The 24,180-nt window shown below is 44.1% G+C and overlaps 1 long non-coding RNA gene across 1 annotated transcript in view; it reads right to left on the reverse strand.

Moving 5' to 3' along the window:
• Positions 1-23,739, reverse strand: part of LOC123383490 — a 40,563-nt gene extending 16,824 nt beyond the window's left edge. Inside the window, exon 1 of the long non-coding RNA XR_006593245.1 lies at positions 3-23,739. This is a non-coding gene — a long non-coding RNA (uncharacterized LOC123383490). The remainder of the gene's footprint in view (positions 1-2) is intronic.
• Between the last annotated feature and the right edge of the window lie 441 nt (positions 23,740-24,180).

Genomic DNA, 24,180 nt, shown 5'->3' on the forward strand with positions numbered 1-24,180 from the left:
ACCTGTCACCTTGTGCACATGCACAGGTGGTCCTGTGTCAAATCCAGTCATCATCAACACAGCTGTGATGGAATGAGTGCCCACGAGGTAGGTAGGTATTTTATGTAATTGGGATACTCTGCCTATGAAACACATAACAAAATTTCCCTTTTACAGGTGAAGAAGCTTCTTCGGCAAACTTAGTGACTTGCTTAAGGTCACACTATTGTATTAGTTAAGGACAGAGTGCAAATCCAGCCTCTGGTCTGTCAGGTCCCAAGTTCTTACACTTCCAACTCTTATGTTCTCAACCCCGAAGAGATCAAAGGCTCTGAGACAGAAGATGGTCTTTACCAAGCACAGTTTAGGCTGAGTCTTTACAAAATCCAGAGGTTTTATGGGCTGAGCCTCTGCTTTATCCCCAGACAATTACAGGGGAAACTACATTGTCAGATGATAGGAAGGATCAGTTGACAGTGATGCGATAAAGCAGTTGATATCAGAGGCAGAAAATATATACTTGCTAGTTCTTTTGGGATTAGAGAGAGGGATTTTTATAGAATTTGACAAAATGAAAGCATTTTCAAGAGAACCTGGGCCCATGATATTCTTTAAAAAAGTCAGTTGACTTTCAACGCTTTGAGTGGTTTATGCGGAAGCTCTCTGGGTGAGGTCAAGAATGCAGTTACAGACTCTGGGGCAGGATGGGCCAAGGGTCCCAGCCATTGATAAGACAATTATGCAGGTCTTGGCTAGGGAAGAAACTTTGCCACATTTAAGGCATTACAAAGATTGTTATGAGTAGCTATTATTGTGGGAAAGGAAATCAGGGTCTCCAAGATGTCCTAATGATGTTAGAACACCACACTGTTTCAACTTAAATATCAGGAGACAGCTCAGAAATCCTCTGGAATAGGTTTCTGAACAAAAATGGCCCATGCACTGCTTGCCTATGTCAGTTTTTGGCAACTTTGGGACACTGCAATTTTGATTTTCTACATAGATCTTATATAGGAGACAGCAAACTAAATAATGCCCTTGATATTAGTGATGTATACATTCAATAACAAATATAGCAGTGGCATTCATACTGTGTTTCTTCTAATGACTGATAATAAAATGTTATATTAAGTGAATTCATAATGAAGACAGTTTCGGGAGGGAGCTAATCTAAGATGGTCCAAACACATAAATTTCTGAAGGCCTCACTGGATTACATTTCATCACTTTCATCACATTACTTTATCTCCTTTAAACCAAAATAATTCTAACTTAGCCCTCTCCTATAAGGCAAAAACTTAATGCTCATAATTATTGGGGTTCCCTGCAGGATCGTGCAAGGGTTCTCTTACCCCCTTACACAAAACAGAATGTTCAGGGTAGCCATTGTGTCTTTTTATCCACACTGATCCCTTGCCATAGCCAGAGCCTCTGATTCTTTCTGTGATGGTTTTGCCATGTGCCCACTTGGCTAAGCTGAACTGCATTTCCCAGAATTCCCTTTCCTCTGTGTTTCCTGTTAGCATGGGCTACCGGAGAGATTCTCTTGACAGTTGGAGGATGTAAGGAAGGCAGCGGCCATTTTGCGGTACACGCCGTTGTTGATCTTTTGATTCATTTTACTGGCATGAAGCAGCAACTTGGCCAGCCATTGTTGTCTCTTCCCCGACTGGATCTTCTTTCAGTTTTTCTGACTCCTACTCAGGTGTATGTGTGGCTAGGTCCTCAACAAAGGATCTTGGCCTCTACAAGATACTCTTGTTACCAAGGTCAGAGGCAACAAGAACTGATGAGCATTAGCCTAGCCTCTTGGCATTCCAGCTCATGCTTCTGGGGTTCCGGCCTGTTCGTGACCTTTCTTCCTAATTGCCAGCCTGAGCATTAGATGTGGAGACAACTTTGCTGGGACTGCTTAGTAAACTCCCATGAGTGCTTAAGCCAATTCCCTTTAATAAGTCCATATATTTTAATCTCCTACTGTTTCTGCTTCTCTGTGTGAACGCTGACTAGTACACTTCCACGCTGCTCACTGAGGACGCAAACCTTTGTCAATGTTGGAATCCCACGGTCTAGGTTAGGTGCTGCCTACATATATGCCTACAGCCTCTCTTTACTGAGACCCTGTCACTCTCCCTCCCAGAGATGTCCTATGCGGTTCAGCATAGTTCTCTACCACGGTAGGATCATTTTTAGTCCGTATGACTTTGCTTCATCATCTTCCTCTGGAGTAGCTAATGACATTTCTTCAGTGGATTTAGGCTTTCACAAAAGATAGGGTTTGACTTCAGGCCATTTCTGCTTTCAACCCCAGTAAAAACTTAGCGGGGCAAACCAGTACAACACTTTACCTTTTTGGAGTTGGAGAGCTTAGCATGGGAGAAAAACTAACGGAAAACAAACATAGCACTTTAATAATGATCCCACCATAGGAGGGCATAGCTAAAGATGTAGATAGAGATATACTTCTGGTTCTAAAAGCCAGCTGTTCCCAAACTCTCTGCCTACCAAATCAGAAACTTCTAGGGTGGGGTACAGGGAATTTGTATTTTTAATTAAAATTCTCTCAAGTGGTTCTATGTATAGCCAAATTAAGAGTTGTTGTCTTATGCCAGCTTCTTTACATTGAATGTCAGTTTTCCGAGTGGAGCATTTGATGGTGGTGGACAGCAAATAGTAATAATCCTCCTATATAAGGATCTGGTGTGTAGGCTACTCCATATGGCTAAAGATGCATTTGTGTTTTTAAGCTAGAAGAGGCAGAGATAGGGTTGACATTCTCTTATAAAAGTTAAGAAATTTTCTTATTTACCATTCTTATGCAATTGGTAGAAACCCCATCTGCGAGAGAACACGAACAGGGTGATTATAGTCAAATAAAAACACATGTTTTGGGATCGGGACTGGACAGTCAGTGCGGCTGCAGCTCACGGACTGGAGGATGAGCAGGTCTGAGATGGGTGCACTCCACATTTGTCTGAGCGCCCCCTGAGGCACATGGGTTGAGGTGTCCTTCCAGCTGTGGGTCAGGCTGCCCTGAGCTTCCCTGGCTAGATTCTAGAGGCTTGAGGAGTTTCAGTTCACTGAGGAAAGAAACAGGCAAAAGCGTAATGATGATGGAGATTGTCCAGTAAGAAAGCAAAGCCTGACTGGGGCAATACTCTTTGCTGGCTCCCAGTGACAGTGATCTTGATGGTCAGGAGAATGTGAGGGCTCTGTGCTCTGGTGGCCTTTCTCATCTGGCATGAGAGAACTTTGTGAAGCAATGGGTCAGGCAACTGGAGAGTTGCCATGGGAGGTTGCTGGATACTGAAGACACAGTAACTGATGAAGATGAAAAACTTGAAGCCGGCAGAAATATTAATACCCCCAGTCTTATCCTAAAACAGATTTGAAGAGGGAATATGACCAAGTCTCTACAAAGAAAGTAATTGAGTCTGTGAGCTGTTCTTCCAAGGTCGCTTGTATTCTGGCAACTTTTCCCCACACTTCTGGTAAGCCAAAGCCATCACCTAGTTGTAAGAAAAAATTCCACAGGAGAGACTACAGCGAACCCACGGCTGCTGGAACCTCAGCAAGGAAGGATGCCTTCACAGTGGTTTGGAGAGAACTCCTTGCACAGAAGAGATGGAACTCAAGAAACTAGTTTCCAAAGTAATGGTGTCAGATTTTAGAAGGTTTCTGTGGCCATGAACCTACTAGCTCGATAGAGGAACTCGTTTATTAAATGGGGATAATACTACCTTTGCCTGTGATTTGGGTGGGAATCTCATTTTGGGTAGCCAATTTACTGAATTCAATTTCTTGCCAAGAAAGTTTGTCTCAGAAGCAAATCCATTTTTTAGGGGCCTTACTAAAAGATTATTGCAAATATAATTTGCAGTAGCAACTGTAGAAGCTGTATGTAAGGACAACTTCAGTTACTTGTCAACTACTTGTCACACTGTCTAAGCCACTACGATTCATTCAGAATGTTCTCTTTGTGATGAAAGAGACGCCTTGAGAAAGAAGGCTTGTCCTAAGGGTCTCCTGGTGGCTGAATCACAACTTCGTTCATAGTCAGGGGCTCTGTTTACAGCCGTACCTATCAATACAGTTGGTGAGGAGGTGAGAAGAAATCAAGAGCTTAATTCTCCTGATAAGAAATACAATGGAGGCCCCGGAGCTTTTATATTAATTGTCAATTAATACAGCTCTGTTGATTAAATAGCCGGTAGAATCATGGCTCACCTCTCTGCCTCTGAAAATGTGGTACAAAGACAAAGTCTTCCCTCCTTCCACCGCAATGTTTACTGTATGTTGGTGTCGTCCCTTGGTTTTCCTTGACTAATTGACAAGCCCAGCTATTCAAGTTAATGTTGAGCGATCAGTACCAAGACTGGGAGGCACATCAGGTACAGATTAACTATGGGAGAGCAGCCCAGTTAATTCTGGAGGAAGCGCCGACTCAGCCAAATGCAGCATTAACAACTTACAGAGTTAACAAGTTACACCTCTATTAGCAAGTTGACTTTTTATTGAGGGTTCATTCAAAAAATGATGAGTGATTCTTAACTGGGAATGCATTGGCAGGTGGCATGGAGACCAAGATTGAGACCGACAGTCCATTTGCCTGGTGCTTAAAATATTGTGCAGTAATTCTAAACATTAGTGGAGAGTAGTTTCCTGCTAGCAGGGACTCATCATGGACTTCTACACCAGACTCTAAGGTGTCTTTTGGGGATACACAGGGGTGAAGTTTTTCATCTCTCAGGAAGAGCTCTTCCGTGTGGAAAGAACTGTAGCCAAAGTGAAATGACAATTGCTTTGCTGTTGCAGGATCCCATTACAACTCTGAGAGTGCACACAACAGAAGACCATCCCCATTTTTTAGGTTCTATGTCTTCCCCTTCATGAGAGTCGAATATTTGTGCAGAAAAAAAAAAAAGGGGTTTATGCCAAGTAGAGACGAATTTTTAGAAAGCATCTCCTAGGCCTTTTTGAAACCCAAGCTGAAATCACTTTCCCTGTGGCAGATGATGTAGTTGAGTTACAAGCCTTTTTGGCTGGTTTTGTGGCTTGCCCAATGCCCCTGCTCTCTGTTTCTATCCACAGCCAGGAAAACTTCTAATGCTTAATATTTGAATATAATACCTGATGTCTGCACAGTAAAACTATTCTAACTTTAAGCCAATGCTGAAATGAGGGATACGCCAGGGAATGGTTTCTTAATCTCAGCCCTGGAGATGAATACAAACTGTGCTTTTCTGAAGCGTGTTTGAAAAACCCCTGCCTCAACATCATGGCTAATGGGATCAACTTTAAAAATTGTTTCCCAGCTAAAAATCTATTCTAGTATAAGACAAAGAGAGAGAAAGAGAGAGAGAGAGAGCGAGCACAAGAGTTAGGGGAGAAGGTAGGAGGGTGGCTTTCTAAAACATGACTAAAATTGTGTTTTAGAATAGGATGTAAGATACCATTCCTATAGAATCTACAGGAATGACTGGGCAGGCCTTTGAACAAATGTCTGTACGGTGAAAAGGAGGCAAGAAGGGCCCAAAATAAGGCCTTCCAATTGTTGGTAAACAGAGGGGAGAATTAAGATTCTATTAAGATCCAAACAGAACTTGTTGGAGAAGTCCTTATCTGACATATTTTCTGCATTAAGAACAAAAAAGATATTGAATGTTCCTTTTTGAACTCTATCTTCTTGCGTATATTTTTACAAAGATTGTTTCCTTCATCCTTGTGATGTTTTACTATTTCTGTTTCATTTGGTACCACAGATTAGATGTTAGTTTACTATGTTAACGTGTAAAAAGAAAACGTTTGTCTGAAGTAGGTGACCTTTAATGAACAAATGTATACTTTATTAAGCTCTGAAGTAGAATTTTGTTTGGTGTTTTTGGCGGCTGTTCACATGAAGGAAATTAATCCAGTTCTCATAAATATTAAAGAAAAACTCCTACTTATTGTTATTGTACAGAAGTCAACTTTAGAAAAATACCTAGGGTGGGGCCAGAGCCAGAAGAAGAATATTTACTAGTAAGGCACATTTATTAATTCTTTGTTGTTGTTTTTGGTTTTTAATAGTGACAAGAATTGTGCAGCACTAGGTGAGTTTGGGGATACGATGTCAATTTTACTTTAAAATGAGAATGTGATGCTTGGTAGGTTATCTTTTTTGATGAGACTTAAGTAATTCCTGGGGTCGGGGCGGGGGGGGAATCTAGTTTCAGTGCCCATGACCTTTACCAATTGTTCCAGGCACACGTAAGGGACAGGTGAGGTCACAGTCCAAATTTAGGTGAAGGCTGGCATACTGTAGACTCAAGACACAGACGTGTGGATCCAATTGTGACACCAGCCAGAGAAACTGCCTCAGCAGTGTCTGAACCACTCCTGAATCTTTAAGTGACCCAGGATTTGTTATTTTTTAGAGTATTATCACTGATTATTGAGTACTATACAGATTTATACATTCAATGTATTTTAATCAATCCCAGTTATTCTTTCTGATGCTCAAAGTATCAAATAAGGCCCCTCTGACAAGTGGGACCCATTAGCTTGGTTATTTATTTTTTCGGACATGACCCATTAGTATCTGGGTGCTTCTGTGCCTTCCAGAACAAGGCTCACCTTCTTTGTTCCCCATCCCAGACTTGGAATCAGTCAAGTTTTGTTTTAGTTAGTAGCATGTTAAGGATGGTATTTTGAAACCATATCTTGACACTGATGGGATGTGAAATGGCATGTGAAGGGATATGGCATCAGCAATGGCATGCTCATCAAAATGTTAAACTTGGTTCACTGGAAATGTAGGGAGTAGAGGAACAAATTAAAAGACAGAGTGATGAAACCAGCAGACAAGTCCAGAGTATGAGGCATCCTATCAGACACCTGGCTTTTGTCTTATTAACAAGTCAATGTCATGAAAAATGTGAGGAGGATGGTTACAGATTTGAAGAGACTTAAAAGACATAGCAAAAGCCATATGGGGTCATTACTTTAATCCTGTTTTGAAAAAATAATCTATAAAATAATTCCAGAAATTATTAGGGGAATTTTCATGTAGATTCATTATGAGATGATGATATTAGGTAACTAATTTTTTGAGGTGTGACAATGGTATTGTCATCATTCAGCTAAATATTTTTTGGTGATATAGGCAAAAGTGTTTAGGGGTAAACGTAATGATGTCTGTAGTTTATTTAAAATGATTTGACAGTAATAAAAATCAAAATAGATTGGTGTAGAACTATACAAATATATATAATGTGCATATGAAGCAGATGTGGCAAACTCAATTTGTGAAGAATTATTGTATCTAGGTGATGGGTCCTTATTGTACTTCTTTTCCATATATTTTAAGTTTATTATTATTATAAAAGGAAGTTTTATAAAAGGGGAAGGGGAACTCCCTGACTTTGGGACACAGGAAACTTCGTGCTCCCGAGATCTTTACGCTGATGTTCCTCTCTACATTTCCTGCCCAACAGATGATACACCGTCCGTCCAGCTCCCAAGTCAAAAGTCTTAAAGCCCTCCTCGTCCCCTCTTCCTCCTTCAGCCTTTTCATTCAACAAGCATGTTTTCCCAATGGTATCTTCTAAATAGGTCATGAATCTGCCCCTACCTTTGTCCACTATCTCAGAGACCCCAGCAGCAGCCTCTCACTGACCTCCCTCCTCCACAGTCATATATTCCTTGCATCCGTTCAGCCTCCAGAGCAATCTTTCTGCAGAGCGAGTCCCATCGCCCTTCTTCTCTGTGACTCCCCATTGCTTAGAGGATAAAGTCCAAGCCCCTAGCATGGTGTGCAATGTGGCACCACCTGCACTGCCATTCTCGCCCCAGCGACACAGAACCCTACTCGTGTTGTCTTCTATGTGGTGCTCTCTGCCTCCTTTTCCCGGGGCTGACTCCTCACGGGCATCCTGGAATCCCCAAATGCAGGAGTCCTTCTGCCCCAGACCAGCTCCTCAGCCACACTGCCCCGTTACTGCACTGCAAGTCCCCCATAAATAGCATGTGCACGTCACGGTTACTGCATGAGCTCATACTCGTGTGAGGCAGTAGATTGTAGCGATTGGAGCCAAAGTGCCTGAGTTTGAATACCAGCTCTGCTCCCCACTCACTCCTTGTGCAACGTTGGGCCAGTTGCTTAATCGTTTCACGCTTGTGGTTCTCAAATATGGAGTCAGGATACTAAGTACTACTAACAGGACCCCCAACTCACAGTGCTGAGGATGCAGCAAGTGTTTAGAACAGTGCCAGGCACATTATAAGCACTCAATAAGTGTTAACTATTAATACTGTCTGAACTGTGTTCCTATTTTCTCCCTAGATGGTGAGACCCTTGAAATGAGGGCTGGTATTTATAGATATTGCCACGTGTCAGACACTGTGTGAAATGCTTGTGTTCCATTTAATCCTCACAAATGAGGTAAGTGCCAATTCTTCCTCCCTCCCTCCCTCCCTCTGTCTTCCCACTCTCCCCTCTCCCCCACCTCCCTTCTTCCTTTCCTCCCTTTGCCCTTCCCTCCTTCCGCACGTGTTCTACCGCCAAGCCTATGCCATCACCCCTATTTTTACAGATGAGGAAATGGAGGTACAGCATGGGCAAGCAGTTTGTCCACATGCACATGGTCAGTTCACTGGAAGTCCCTAGGTTGGCTGGTGTTCCCACTGCCTAACTCTGAAGTTGGTTGGGGGCCACACCGTACTGTGCATTCTTCTTTGCATCAAGAGCATGTAGCAACTTGACTGCCATTTTAGTACTCACTAAGTGTGAAATGAATGGGTCAATGAATGAATGTGAGTAAATTAAGTTAAAAGGAGAGAAAGAGGGACATATGGGTGTGGGTATGATGAACTCAGGTTTCTATGCGGGCATAACATGCTCTGAACATCCAGGCGAATAGCATCCAGCAGGGTCTATTTGGGAAATGCAGCGCGACGTCAAGCCATGGGCATGCTGGGTGAACAGAGGGGGCCCTTGAGGACGTAGGCACCAGTTCTTTCAAAGCCAGTCTTGCATTTTGCTGAGAATTCACATGAAGCTGAACGATCTGGGCCCAAATCCTCATTTTCTTTCCTTCTGTGAATAATCAGCATTCTTTTTGGCTCCCCTCTTATTCTCCATAATTCCTCAAAGATTACTCAGTTTCCAGGATTATGTGTACAATTCTCCTCATGTTTTTAGCTCTTCTGAGCAGGGATTTAAAATAATTAGCTGCTAGGAGTTGTCTTACTACTTCTATAGTGAGATGTCTTTTTTCTGCTTTCTTGGGGATATTTTCAGTTTGAAAGTCACTCTCTGTGATAGTACTGCCTGGGGAAAGGCCAATTTCCATTCTGGTAGTGGGCAGAAGGCCAGTGTCACTTCCTCAGAGACGCTTTCCTTGACCATCCTATATGAATTGGTCCTCCAATTCCCATCACTGCCATGTTATCTTAGGTTATGGCCTCAATAGCATTTATTATCTTTGACAGCCATGTATTTCCAGTCTCTCTACTGGAATGTAAGCTCTCTGAGGGTAGAACCTGGCATATTTCATTCACTACTGGTGTGTGTGTTACAGGTGTCCAAAGAATTCTTGTTGAATGAATGAAATACAGATACAGGTAGGATGGGAAAAAAAGGAAAACACAGAAAAGGGGAAATGTGGGCAAGAGCCCTGAGGTGCCTCCAGCATGCTGTCCTTCTTGCCAAACACTTTCCTTTGGTGTTTTATTTTCGATTTTAATTTTCTGTTCTATTATCCATTGTTTTCTGTGCTATTCTGTCTCCACTGCTGGCCCATGGGCTCTGGGAGCTTGGTAATGCTCACCAACTTCGCCATTCACTTCCTTCCTTCCTTCCTTGCGTATCAGATTTGAGTAAGGCTACAGTCTAGGCAGTGTTCTGGGGGCTGGAGGTCCCTACGTGGTGGAAAACAGGGAGAGAGACCAGCTGTTGCCTCTTTTGACATCCTAATTTTGCCCGTGGCTAAGCCAGCAGCATCTAAGAAATATTTCCTTTTTCGTGCTGCCCAGGGAGGCTTTATTTAGAAGCTGTTAGCTACAGGGGAACATCTGCCCCCTGTAACCTGACCTCAGTTCCCGAGGAAACCTTAATCAACCTGCGTACAGGTTGAGAGGATTAAGAATTTTTAATTTACTTAACCACTTTAAAAAAATATTGCACTGATCAGGCTACCGATTTTGAATGAGGCTACTAGTTGATATTTCTTTGCATTGTAAGTGGAGTAATTGATTCAGAGTTACGTATTCAAACGGAATATAGATTATAGTCTACAATTATGACACCATACTTTCCATTTCTTATGTTTGCTGGTGATATATGTTTTATTTAAAAGTTGTTTTTGTTTAAAATATTAGTGGGGTTTTTTTGTTTTGTTTTGTTTTTTGGGTTTTTTTTTTTTTTTGGCTTAAAAAGACCTGTCATGCTCAGGATACGTGAAGTAGGAGGGAAAAAAATCGCTTCTCCTAAAAGCACAATTTTTAGTACAAAACAGCACTCTCACCTATTAATCAGACTCAAGAATAAGAAGTGGTTACTTCAAAGATGACATTCATGCCTGTTATTTAGGATATTATGCCTGAAGTGTCTCTCAAGAATAAGCATCTAATTTGTGAAGTTCTTTTTCAAACAATTATATATTCACCATCACCTCCACCTTCTCCATATGCACCTCAATAGTCCTCACTTCCACCATGGCCTCCACTCCGCTACCCTCAGAAGCTCTCCTTCTGCCACACCCTTCCCTCGTCTTTGCAAATCCCATCCTTTCCCTTCACTCTCCTCCACCTCTCCCCCGCTCCTGAACCACCTCCTTTCCTTCTCACCATGTCCCCCAGCTGTACCACCACTATCCAGCATGCGGGCATTTCCTCAGGTGGCAAGTCAGTGCCACTCAGCCTTCCTCCCCTGTCAGGCGTGCTTCTTAACTCTTTGTCAATGGCATGTGAAATCTTCTGGATAGTGCCATCACACGTTCTAGTGATCGTCCCCAGGAGCACACAAGCGGAATTGTTGTCCTAGTTGGCTAACCTCAGGCTGCTAAAGTCTTTCCATGCCTTCGCTGTAGTCCAAAGGACCGTACTGTCACATCTAATAGTTTCATTAATATCCGTAAAGGGTGTTCATTTTCATCAAACAAAAGAGAATCATTGGTTTCTTCCATTTGTTTCACCTCTTTCAGATTTAGATAAAAACTTCTTTTGCAATTGGTTTGCCCAATGGCATTCCTGGACTTGTGCGAGAGAACTCTTTACTGTTGATTCCACATGGTTTAGCGGGAGAAGAATGTCAGAACTGAGTGGTCTGGATTTGCCCAAGGTTATCACTGAAGGCTGAAATGCTTTGTTGTGCTTCATTTATTTTCATCCTATTGAATACTTTCTTGTTCCACACCACCTTCAAGGGTTAAGGCTTCAGTTCTTAAAAACGATAGACGTTTGAAATATCACTTTTAAAGAAACGGTCTTTAACATCTTCTGCCAGGAGATGGGAATATGGACGTATTTCTTTTTCACAAACCACTTGAGCTTGAGCTTGGGGCTTTCTGTATCATCTCCTCCGGTTGAAGTGGTTCTTCCACCTCACAGAACAGGTTTATTTGGGAGACCAACCAAATGTGTGTTTTAACATTCAGGGACATCCCCCCTCTGATGCTCTGACAAGGGCTGCTTCTTTGACAGTAGCTCCTTACATGCTGGTACCTGTACCTAGCACGTCCTACAAGACCCTGTGCATCATAGGTTCAGCACTGATCTCTACCATGTTGTGGGGAGAAGTGTTTCCTGATGAAGGATATGGCATGGGCAGCTGAGGAAAGCAGTCCCATTACTAAATAAGGGTTCGCTCAAGCCACCGTAAACATCCTCACAACCCTCTACCAAATGCACAAAGCTGGGGGTCAAGGTGGATTGAGATTTCTGGTATTCTTTTCCTGGGTACTGCCCCTATGGCTGTGTAAGATGGATTTGTTCCAATCCATCCGAGGCCCGAGTCAGCGTCAAAAACTGGAAAATTTCAAAGTAAGAAATTAATGACCATTAGATTTCCATAATGAGGATTTGAAGAAGGCTTATCAAGGGATGCATACAAATGTTTCGAGATGAAGGACAGTGAGCACCAGTGACTAGCAAAAATAAATCAGAACACACGCCATTTCCAACTAGGAGAATGAAAACTAGCTACTTCATTTTCAAGTGTAAGCATCCAAAATCTAATCTCTTCCACATGTGCAGGTACATTTCTTTTTTGAAAAAAATGATGTCCATGTCATGACATTCCAGAGAGATGATTTGACGGTCCTCTCCACAGCATGCTCTTCCCTGCCCATGCCCATTGATTAAAGTAAGTCAAGGCCTTCCAAAGATCTTCTAGAAGATAGCCTCATCCTGTTATTCCACTGATAAATCTTTTTCACCGGTCCTCATTGCCTACTGGATAAAGTCCAAGATTCTTCTGACAGGCCCAGGCTTTCACCATGTGCCCCTGATCTCTGCTCTAACCCCGGGTTATCACACAGCCTAAAACCTGGGTTCTTCTGATGGATCATGCGGACTTCCTCAACCTGGTGTCTATTCCTTTTGGAATGCCATTCCCTGCTTTCTCTTCCCCTTTGACCTTACAATTCTTCACTATTCAACATAGATATCCTTCAAGAGAAAACTTCTCGACTTTGACTGCCAGGTTATGCACCTTTTCCACCACAACCTAGCATTTATCATGGCATTGTCATATCAATTCCCTTGTCTGTATACCTGGGGAGGCTGCAAGTCCCATGAGGGCAAAGACTGAGTTTTAATTCATTATAGTCCAGTATCTGGCACAAAAAATGTTTGTTGAATGGATAAACCATTAGATGATATATAGGAGAGGCGTGCTGGGCTCAATACCTCTTGAGAGTCCCTTGAGAATAAAAAGGAGGTGGCTATGAATAGGTGAGGCTATGGGACAAGGGGAGTACAAATTTGGTTGGCACAAATTCCCATCCTAGTGTATAGCTAATTATAGCACAGCAGGAAAATAAGATGTAGACAGGTCACCGTGCTGGGATTAAAGTAAGACTTAGTGGACCAATTGGGTATCCCAGAATGCACTGGACACACATCAAATATGTTTAGGGAGCTGAAGTGATCAGGAATGGTATGGAGCTGAACTCACAGCTTGGGGGTCTCCTGTCTACATCTGAGTAGGACTGGAGGAGACCAGCAGGGAGGATGGAAACCTTGGAGACCTTTCCAAATACCTATCTCAGAGGAGAAATGCATGGGGGCGGGGGGAGTTTCATTAATCCATTTTATTTCCATTTGTGAGCAAAAAAAACCAAAGTGATTGGGCATACTTCAAGTGACCCATGCAGTAGGATAAAAAGGGGACAGAGATTTATACAAGTCTAGAAACCAGAGTAAGATTATCACTGAGTGCTATCCAACTCCTATGGAGAGGAATGGCCACGGAGAAGGTTTGGAAACAATCCAAAGTGTGGATCTATCCTGTCTGGGATCCACTATAAGAAAAGGGTACACTGTAGCCCTGGAATAATTCTCAGGCTACTTAGACAATTTTGTATGTTGGCCATAGTCCTGTAAAAGGTTTAAGTGACTCTTGGGAGATTACAGCACCTAGAGTTCAAAGGAGATGCTGAAAAAGTGAAAGTCTCACAGGAACAGCAGGGCTGGGATCTGCCCAGAAGGCTGGAGTTGCCCCCCACATAGTTCTTGCCATTCTACAGTCACTGTCAGGTTTATTTATCTGTTCTTATCAAAATCAGGGAAACAGTAGGAGAAAAACAAAAACAAAATCCCATCTTGGCTGGCGGTTCAGTAAGGCAGTCTACAACAACCCTGAGCTCATCTAGAATCATGCAACCATAGAAGAGAGAGGAAATGCAGAAACGCTGGAACTCGGAGACTTTTGACTCTAAAGCTGCCAGCTTACCAGACTCCTCTGGGAATCTGACCCAACTGGCCACTCCTCCATTCATTTCCCTGAACCTATTCTCTCTCGGCTCACGTCCCAGCCCTCTGGCTGCTCATGGCCAGAGCTCACCAGGGGCTCCTCTTACTCTGACCAACACCCATCCTCCCTATCCTCTGCCTCTGGGCCCTTTTTCTCTTTTCACTCTATGCCTGGCCTCTGGGCAATCTCACACATAGCATGACTTCAGCTACCATCTGTATGTTGGAGACTCCCAAATACTTATTCCTTTCTAGATCTCTGTGGACACTTCCCGACTAGCAGACCTAGCCCAGTGAATGTTTCACAGGTTCTTCAAGTTCAATACCTTCCTTATTTCTCCTCACCACCAAAACTGCTATCCTCTCAGCCCCTGCCTTCCCTCGTAAAACTAGCAAATGCTACTCTCAGGCACATTAATTGTCCAAAGGAGCTGGCTACAAGCGACCCTGGATCCTGCACCCTCCTTCACCCTCTCCTCAGCCAAGCATCAAACACCAAGTTCTCTTACTTTTTACCTCCAAAATCTCCTTGAAACCCATCCCTCCTTCTCAACTTTGCCCTTCTATCTCCTGGACTGGTAAATGTCAAGCTACCCTTCTGGCTTCCTACCCCTCACGTCACACTTTTGCTCTTCCTGCATTGCTACCTTTGTGAATTTTCTAAAGTGAAATGAATCTCAATAGGTGGCTTTCTGGCTTTAGAGCAATGTTTCTCTGCTATAACCCCTCTCACAGTACATGCCGGGCCATGCCGGGCCATGCCGGGCCATGACTAGAACTTCTTGCTGCTTTCCCACTTTGTTCTTCTAGGATACTCTTGTAATACTACTTTTCTTGTACTCTCCTGGGACACATAATGCCAGTCTACACCAGGCCACTGTGAACTTGAATGCGAGCAACTGTGACAATTCTTTCAAAAGCGGAATTCAACTTTGGTCTTGAGAACAGCTAACTCATTCTTTCCCATTTTGGCATTCGGTCGAATCCAGGCATTTTTTTTTTTCATATATACTCAAATGCTGCTTTCTCAACCACTGTCAAGTTCAGAGCTTTCCATGGTGAGGTAAATGTTCTGTTTCCCAGGGTTTCTTTTCTCTCCACTTTCCCCTGCCTTTCTTTTTGGAGGTGACATTAAGTGACTGAGGGGAAGGGGAATAATGTACTCTCTGGCATTAGGAAAGGGGTATCTTATCCCAAGAGAGCATGGCTGGCTGCCCCTGCAGTTTCTGTTGGACATGGCAGTGGCCTGGGTGTCAGACGTCCGATCCTGGGATCCGTCAGGTTATGGCTCTCTTGACACCTGCTGACAACCTTACCATTGTCCTCTGTAACTTCCTCTCTAGACCCAGGCCCCTTTTGGTCACTGTCCTCTCTTGGAATTTCAACATCTCCTTGAAAATCTGGGAACGTTAGTTGACTTTCTCCTCATCCCACGGGGAAGCAGAGGGCCTAAGAGGTTCCTCAGCTTGGCGGTGGTTGTGTCTACTCACTGTCTCACCACCGTATGGGCAGTGCCACCCTGAACGTGGGATAAGCCCTCAGGATAATCAACCCTCAACCGATTGTACTTATAGTCTATAGGTTTACAGATACTTCATCTGAAGAGACGCCATCAGCGGTGATAACACAGACTCAATGATGTACACACGATTTTGTATTCTTTTAGGATGCATCACTATCTAAATGTCCTCAGAAACATATCTCTGAAGCTGTCAAACTGGTGGGGAAGTGGGAAAAATAATCGTGGCCCAATTAGGGGTCCTCACACTTTGGGCTCGGGGTCCTAATTCCAGGGCTTTACAAAAGGGTCACTTGTCTACACATTGCCCACTGTGATGTCCATTGTTGCACTAGGCCCACAGTTGTTGGACCACACAGGACGCTGCAGGAATGTTCCCATCTTCTGAGTGATATATACCATGTCTCCAACACAAAGGGACCGGCTTCAGGTTTTCGGCTAGGCTACCTGCACTGAAGTTTCTAGAGGCCATCTAAGGCCTCATCTTCCTAGATACCCCTCCCTTATTCATCTATTTTTAGGAGTCTGGCCATTTTTTTCTAGGGATTTTCCTGGAAACTATGGCACAGACCTCCCAGGACTCCACCTGGAGAGCAGGATCTCTTCCAGAGACCTGCAAATATCAGCCTTTGCATCGTCCCTCTCTCTTCCACCCCAGTGGGAGGAGTCTTCCATCAATGGGCTGTGGAGGAGAAGGAGGAGTCTTGCTGTCACCCACCCAACGGTCTCCCAAATCTTTTAAAGCCAAAGGCCTTTTTATTCCCATAAAGGTCTAGGCTTTTGAAACTCAAAAGGCAGGAAGACAATCTTTTCCCCTCAGCTCTCTGAGGTCACTTGTCTTTGTGAAGTGCTTTGGGTCACACCCAGTCTCAGTGCTGAGGCAATGGCCTGACTCCTGAGGTGAAGGAGGGTCCCAGCGCTGAAAACCAGAAGCCTGAGTGGGCCAGTGTTGTCCTGCACCCCAGTCCTTTCCTGCTGCTGATGGTTTACACTAACATCTTGAATGAGGAGTGTGCTTGAAAAGCATATGTGAAATCACATCTGCGGAGGAATGTATTTTCCTTTACCCATCACTGCTTAGTTACACTGTTGAACCAGAACAAGGTAGCCTCTGTCCAGCATCTAAGGAAAACAGTTCAGGAGCCAATCGAAAAGCTGAGTTTCTTCTCTCTCCCCCTCCTTCCCCCTCTCTCTCTCCGGGTTAGCCCTGAAAAAGCCTGCGAGGTACAGATCTGGATGAAAGGGAACATAACGGAAAATGAGATCACGTGGCATCCAGAGGCCAGGTTTTTCCCCTTGTGGTGTGATCTTTGCTCTCTGTCCCCCCTGGAAATCTTGAGTATGGAAATCACGTGCTTCCACGAAGAGGAGAAAGGAGAGGTAGGAAGAGAATCTCATGTGGCCCACGGGAGCCGACGGGGGTTCTTCTCAACAAGTGCCTGCAACTGTTCAAGGATTTAAGAGCGTGGACGACAAGGCTACAAACCACCGATGGGCAAATGCAGGATCGACGTCAGAGGGGAACCTCTCGCCAAAGTAGCTGGCTTCCTTGAGCACCAGGCTGAGATCTCTGGAAAGGATGGCTGCTTTTCCCCGACAGTCCTCCTCCTCCTCCTGCTGCTCCTGGGCCTCCTGCCATTGCTGCTAGCTTACGTTTACTGAATGCTTGCTCCCTGCCACTTCCTAAGAGCCTCGCGCAAGTTAACCCGTTTAATCTTCACAACAACTCTGAGAGGTAGGTCCTCTCCTTGCCGTCGTCGTTTCCTCCGAGGAGGAAAAGGAGGCGCTGAGATGTGATTTGCCAGAGAGGGCATGGGAGGTGGCGGAGGCCGCAGTTCCTAGCCTGAGCTCCGTGACAACACTATACCCACAATTCTCCGTCGTGTGCCGCCCTGTAGCCCACAGAGAGCTTGTCCCGATCATTCACTCCTGGGAGCCAGCCTCTGGGAATCTGCTCTGCAAGCCAACAAATGTTGCTAAGGGCAGAGGAGAATGAATTTATATTATCCCACCTCCCCTGGTAGCGATCACACCTGCCCAGATCTTACGCTAGGCCAGCCCAAAGCCGCCCCAAGACATTGATTCCCTCGGTTTCTGAAATGTTGCAGTTTCGTCGGAAAGTTCAGGCAATTTTGTCCTTGCTACTCACTATACTCATGTTTATATTTGTATTCCCCGCCCCCACCCCCCGCCATATTGACAAATGGCAATAATAGGTCCAGGTTGATAGACCGGGCGTAGGCCTACCAAACAAGATCTGCTTCTCTAAAGGATAAATTAGTCTGGGCAAACAGGGTAGACAGCAGAGAGAAGAGCTACACCCCCCAGTGACAGATGGGAGGTCTGAGCGTCCAGGTCCCAGGTTGGCTCGCGGAAGCAGATACACAGCCCTTGAACACCGTTCCCCTCAGGCGGGGCCTTGTAGACTGGGAGCCTGTCCTTCCGCAAGGTGCACACCACTGCTCTCCTGCCACACCAGGGACAATATGAGGGGCCAGCACAGCACACTTGGGCATGAACACTCTCCTGACATATCACCCTCAGCCTCTTCAGGCCAACACAGCCTGAGCCTTTCCTGATCTTAGAGCTGTGAACTTGAACAAGGCTCAGATGCACAGGGGTCTCTTAGAATCAGGCTATGGGGATGATCCTGCAACTTTAATCATATTTAATTGAATACTTCAGGCACGTAACACGCATTTTATTGAGCGGCTTGTGTATCCCTCAACTTTCTGCCATTTATACCCAGACCTATGCACCCCTCCTTTTTTGGGAAGCGTGGTGATGGCATTATAGTACCAGGGTTATGAGCATAGGAGTTTGGGGGAACCAGATGGGACACTGTGGAGTAACAATTTCCAGGACCCACAGAGACCAGCACCCATGGCCTTGGCTCAAACACAGAGTCAGTGACAGTCACCCATGTCCCCAAAGTCCTGGACCTCAACCCCACGCCCAGGTATACTGCCCTGGTCTGTGGAGTGGGAGCCAGCAGTTGAAGAAATGGTTCAACACTCCTTGGTCCCCGTGTGCTCAGTCATTTTTCCAGGGAGCGTGGGTCTGTGTTCCACCAGCTGTGTGGCTCTCCAGCGTCACCAGAACCCAGTGACTGTCCAAATTACTGCTCCTTAGGGGCAGAAGGACTACTGTACAGGGTCCTGAGGGGTTGACTGGTCTATCACGCACAGCCAGAGATCAAACCAGGAGCTACAGAGAAAGTCAAACATGTACTCGTATTGTGATATGCCATTTAACAAAAGTAAAACTCCTTGGAAGTATTTAAGCCCTTCCAGCCATTTTCCGTGTACACCCCAGCAGAAACATGTTGAATCGAAACACACTCTTAAAAGCAACGAAAATAATCACATTATGCGTATCTCGCCAGCACATTCTTTAAAGTAGGCTGTCAAATACCGCATCTTCAAATTACGATCTCATAAAATAACCTTACTCTACATTCATGTCCAGGAATAGCATGACCGCACGGTGTCGTTCGAGTAGCTGTGCCAGCACCAAGCTGGATATAGTCCTGTGACCCGGCAGGACAGTGAGCTCTAGGTGGACCGGTAGGAGGACCTTGTGTCTAAACCCGGCCCCGCCTCTCAAGGCGGGTATAATTTTGGGCAGACTCCTTCCTTGCTAAGGTAGCTTCATCTGTAGAATGGGCACAATAGTATCTAACCTATGGGACTGCTGCATAATGCAGGTTTAGTACAAGGATACAACAAGCATTCGATAGTTTTTATTCTTATTTTTACTGCCCAAAGTCCTACAGTTACTAAGATGCCAGGAAGAGGCTCGCTTTTGTGTCCTTGTACCCTGTTCTTTAACATTTTTAATGTTGTAAAATAAAACATGCAGAAAAGTGCCTAAATAACATGCAGTTTAACGAGTATTTATAAAACCGATACTCGTAGAAGCACTGCTGAGGTCGAGGGAAGGCTGTTAAGGATGCCCCAGTATCCCGTAGGGTACATCCTTCATCCTTCCTTCCCGGCCCTCCCCTTCTTCCCAGAGGTCAGCCTCTCTGTCACATGGCTCCCATGTAGAGCTGGTGTGGCTCGATGAGCGGGATACCCCCTCCGGTAGCTCACAGCTCTCCCTGTACCACAGCATACCGGGCTTGGGCTTGGAGGGGTCTGAGGGATCCAACGCACAGCCTCTCCACTCCCATCCCCACCCCCCATATGGAAGACAGGTGAGTTACAAGCAACTTCTCCTTTCTAGTACAGAGGGACGGCTGGCCTCACTGATGGTAATGAGCACACCTAAGAAGTCACGCTCCAACTGTTTTTTATTTTCGCGTCTTCCACCCATCTTTCCTCATCAGAAGCCAAGTGCTGCCCATTCTTTTTCTCCCAATGTCCCCAGACTCTTTGTGCAGGGCCCCAGCACCATACCTGCGCTGCTGACTTGTTTTGGGGCAGACTGCCCACGTTTTTGATACTATGTCTGGAAGGGATCTTATTTTCTACCAAATCTTCGCGCTCTCATTTGCTCTGGTCCCTTAAATGTATAAATTGTTGAGTTTGGTCTCATCTCATTTTCGACTTTGCTCTCAAGCAATAAAAAGGACCAGTTTGGTGAGGATAAACTCGTCCGTTTTGAAAAACTTCCTGCTTCATTCTCGGATTCAGCGTCGAGTGCTGCTACAAAGGCAGGGTAGGAGGAGGCACAGGCCCAGTCCCTGCCCTTTGGATGTAAGATTTTCCAGGGTACAGGGCCATGGGTGACCTCTCAAGACCACCCCACCCCAACCTCAGCCCTGATCCCGTGCACAGCTCCAGCAACGACTCCTAAGAAGTCTTGTAGAACTCACCACAGGAACACTTGGGTTGCTGGAAATGGGAATCATGGGTAAACCATGACTGGAGAGATGAACCTTGGCTATAAAAACCTTGATTTAGGGAACTCCTTAAGAACTTACTATCACAAGTCCCTCATTTTCCAGACCTATCCTAGTGGTATTCTATAACACCACTGTATGACATAGGACCCCACCTATCTGGGCACAACCATGCAGCTTCTGAGGGGCAAGCAGCAGGAAAGGGTGCCAGCATCATACAAAGCATCAGGTTTCATTTGGGAAAGCCCACCCCTGAGAGAGCCTCATCACTCAGAGTCCTAGAGTCAATGTCAGTGTTTAGACATTTACTCCTTCACATCCTGGACACAATCACTCATGCAGGTCGATTTAAATAAGGGCTCTTTCAAGAAGGAAAGCCTTGAAATATAGCAAATGCTTAGTAAAAGCTTCCTGGATTAAAGTTATAGAAAGTTTAGGGTTTCTTGGCATTAAAACAATTGAGGACTTCAGACCATTAGCCAGATATTTGGGCAGTAACCAACAACCAGCAAAAATTGTGAACTCTTACCATGTATGATCCTGAATTTCAATAGTTGAAAGTAAAAGTTTAGAGGGAGAGAGAGAGAGAGAATGTTTCCAAATGCATTATTTTCCTGTGGAACTACAGAAAGTACTATGATACTTTTTCTAAGGCTCTCTAGGAACTGTAAAATTTAGTAAAAAATGGGCAGGTAAACTGTATTTCATCATTCTCCTAGATTATCTATTGTACTGTTAATTTAGCAAATGGGAAAATTAAATACCTCTTATGTGAATTAAATGTCTTATTAATGTTACTGTATACTCCTTTACAAAGTCAAGACCAGGCCAAATCAAACACAGACAGCCAGAGTGATTACATCTAATCTCATCAGGGCACAATTGCAGACCTCAAGAGAGATGGCCAGAGCACTCTACATATTGGAGTTGCTTTTAATTTGAAACAGAACTTACTTCATAATATGTCAAACATTGAAACCGACTTGGTGGGGGGGGGGAATCAAGACAAAAATATGACAACATTGAAAATTGTAGGTTACATGTTAATTCTGTAAAATCACTACAGAATTTGTAGTGTGGAACAGTTAACGATTAAATCTTATTCTTCACAATATCATTGCGTTCATTCTTACATGTATTTGTGCAAACGTGTGCGTTGAGGAGTCAAGTCTAAAGTAAAGAAGTGTGGAGGGCAGGAGCAGACGTAAGCGGGAAAAAAAAATGCAGAATTCATGGAGACCAAAAGACCACACAGAATTAGGGGCTTTTCAGTATCGCTGGGAAGCAGAGATGTGTGCTGATGGTGGGGGGTATGGATGGAAAGAGATGGAGTTGGGATAAACCAGGTCCGACTCAACAGGGTCTTGTAAGCCAAGATAAGGAATTTGGACTTCATCCTAAGAGCAATGGAGGACCTTTGAGGGATTTAACATAGGAAAGTGACATGATCATGTTTGCATTTTAGAGATACTTTGGCTTGTGCGTGGAAAACAGGTTAGAAGTCTAAAGGCATGGAGTTATTTGAGAGGGCTGCGAGTCCAGTTTTACAGGTCAACATACAATGCATGCTATCCCCTTCAATGTCCACATTTTTAGAAATCACATGCTCAGAAGATGAAAAATCAGATAGAATAGATTTGGAAGTCCTCTTGATGATCTAAATTTCATCCAGTGGAACTTGACCGCACAATTAAAAACCCTCTATCAGGGACTATATCTGCAATGCTGTCCAGTGTCTGCCCAGAACATAGGAGATTTAGGACTTGAGTATCATGTGCGTGACTACCTCTCAAAGTGTTTTTGAATCAGAATGGTTTTAATCATGCTAAGGGTAATGAAAACTGATGTCTTTTGGTTTTTTTTTTCTGGGAAATAATAGCCCAAGAGCCAAGAATCTTCACAATCTCCCAATATTGATGGTTGAATCCATGTTTTATTTTTGGTTTGGAAAAATTTGCATTTCTCAGCAGGATGAACTTATCGTATCTAGGACAGTTTTTTTTTTTTCTTTTTGTCCTATCTTGAAACATTGAAGAATGCCAAGAGAGAATAGGAGCAAAGGTCATCCCAGTGTTAAGGATTTTGCAGAATTTTGTAGTCTGGGATTAAATGTTTTCTTCAGTCAAGAAAGTGCAGCATTCATTTCAAGTCTATTTTTTTCCAATTTAAGGGAATACACTGTGTGTTTATGATCTGGTGTACACTACTACCCATATTATGTAAATATCTAGAATATTCTGGAAAGAGTTGGTAGGAAGATCTAAAATGCTATGAATAGCCTCCTTAATACTTTAAAAGTCATTCTGCTTTCAGTTCTTCAATTACCGTAATAAATCTTTCTCATCTCCTTTTCCTGAGGGAAATTACTGGAGTAAACTCAGTTGGATTTCTTTTGAGGAGGTAGATAAACCAAGACTCCTAAGACATAATTTGTAGCTTAAAAGACATGGGGGGGGGGACTTTATTGAAATAGTTCTATTGTCAATTTTCTCAAAAACTCCATTTTAAGCTCTACCTGTTTAAAATACAAGTAAGTAGATAGATTGTAACTCTTGACCTCATCCTCTGTAGGCATAGCCTCCGGGCACTCATTGTTTTTTCCTTTCCTGACATTTTAGTCTAACCTCAATGTGACAGGTTCAGGCATCCTGAGAGCAATGGTGGGAAGATTTCTGCTCTCCTTGGCTTATGCCTGGAAACCTGGCTTCCCTCTATGAGCTGGACACACAACAGTATTATCAATGTCGATCAACTGACTCGAACACGAAAGGCAGTAAGGACATGCAAGAATAGAAAATTGCTCGACCGAGAGACAGAAGTGGCAGGTTTAGAAAGAAAACTTAAGGTTGGCACGTCTTCAAAGGGGGTGGTTGGTATGCTTTCTTTTCCTGTATTTTAGTTCAACATTGAACAGCTACATGTGTGTTCTAGGTCAGGCCACATCAGGAGTCTAAAAGAAAGGCAGGAACCATCTCTGTTGCCCTAAAACTTCTAACAGTGGGGAAGATGGCATGCATATACGAGTTAAATAATTTAAGACTGTAGGCACACATGAGAATAAATTAAGTAGACTCTGGGGGTGTGGTGCAGGGAAGACAGGGGGCTTTCAAGGAGGAAAGAAGTAGGGGGTAGCAAGGTAATGTTGAAGAGAATATGGTAGAGGCATGCTTTAGAGGCAGGGGAGAGAGAGATGGAACGGCAACATGAGGGAAAATGCGGAGGCCTGGCACTATTTAGCATCGTCTAGGCTTTCTGAAGGAACCAGAGCAATTAGGATGGGAGAAAGTGACAGGAGATCACATTGGAAAGGAAAGGTTGGGCAAGACTGTAGAGAATTGTGGATTTCATTCCAAGGAGTTTGACTGGACTTGTTGACAATGAGGCATCATGTAAGGTTTTAAGTAGGACAGTGCCATTCGCCTCACAAAAGGTACATTTGTAAATTTAAAATCAATTTTTAAACTGAACATAAAAATGTTCAAAAGGGAGAGAAAGAGAACAAAATGAGGCTGCTGTCATGTCAGACCTTACTGCCTTTTTTACAGCTGGGGAGTTCTCTACTTGAGGCTGTTCAACAAGCTAGGAGATATAAAGGATATAGAAGAAACATATGGGTATAGTAGGTATCTCAGGATTGTTTTAGGGGTCCTGAGAGTCTTAGAAGCAAGCTGTTTAATGAGCTACAGAAGTCAGGAGACACAGGAAAACATGTGCATCAAGAGGGTTCCCAGGCCACATAGCTGGGGCAGGTCTTACAGAACAACACAGAGCTCATGCCCTTGGCCTGATCTCAGCACCTCCTGCTGGTCTCAGTCTGGATCTCCAGATCCACAATGTTCCCGGTTAACTACCCTCCCCAGCTTTTCCCCATCCTCCCTGAAGT

Source organism: Felis catus, chromosome A1, assembly GCF_018350175.1.
Source record: "Felis catus isolate Fca126 chromosome A1, F.catus_Fca126_mat1.0, whole genome shotgun sequence".
NCBI classification, from domain to species: Eukaryota; Metazoa; Chordata; class Mammalia; order Carnivora; family Felidae; genus Felis; species Felis catus.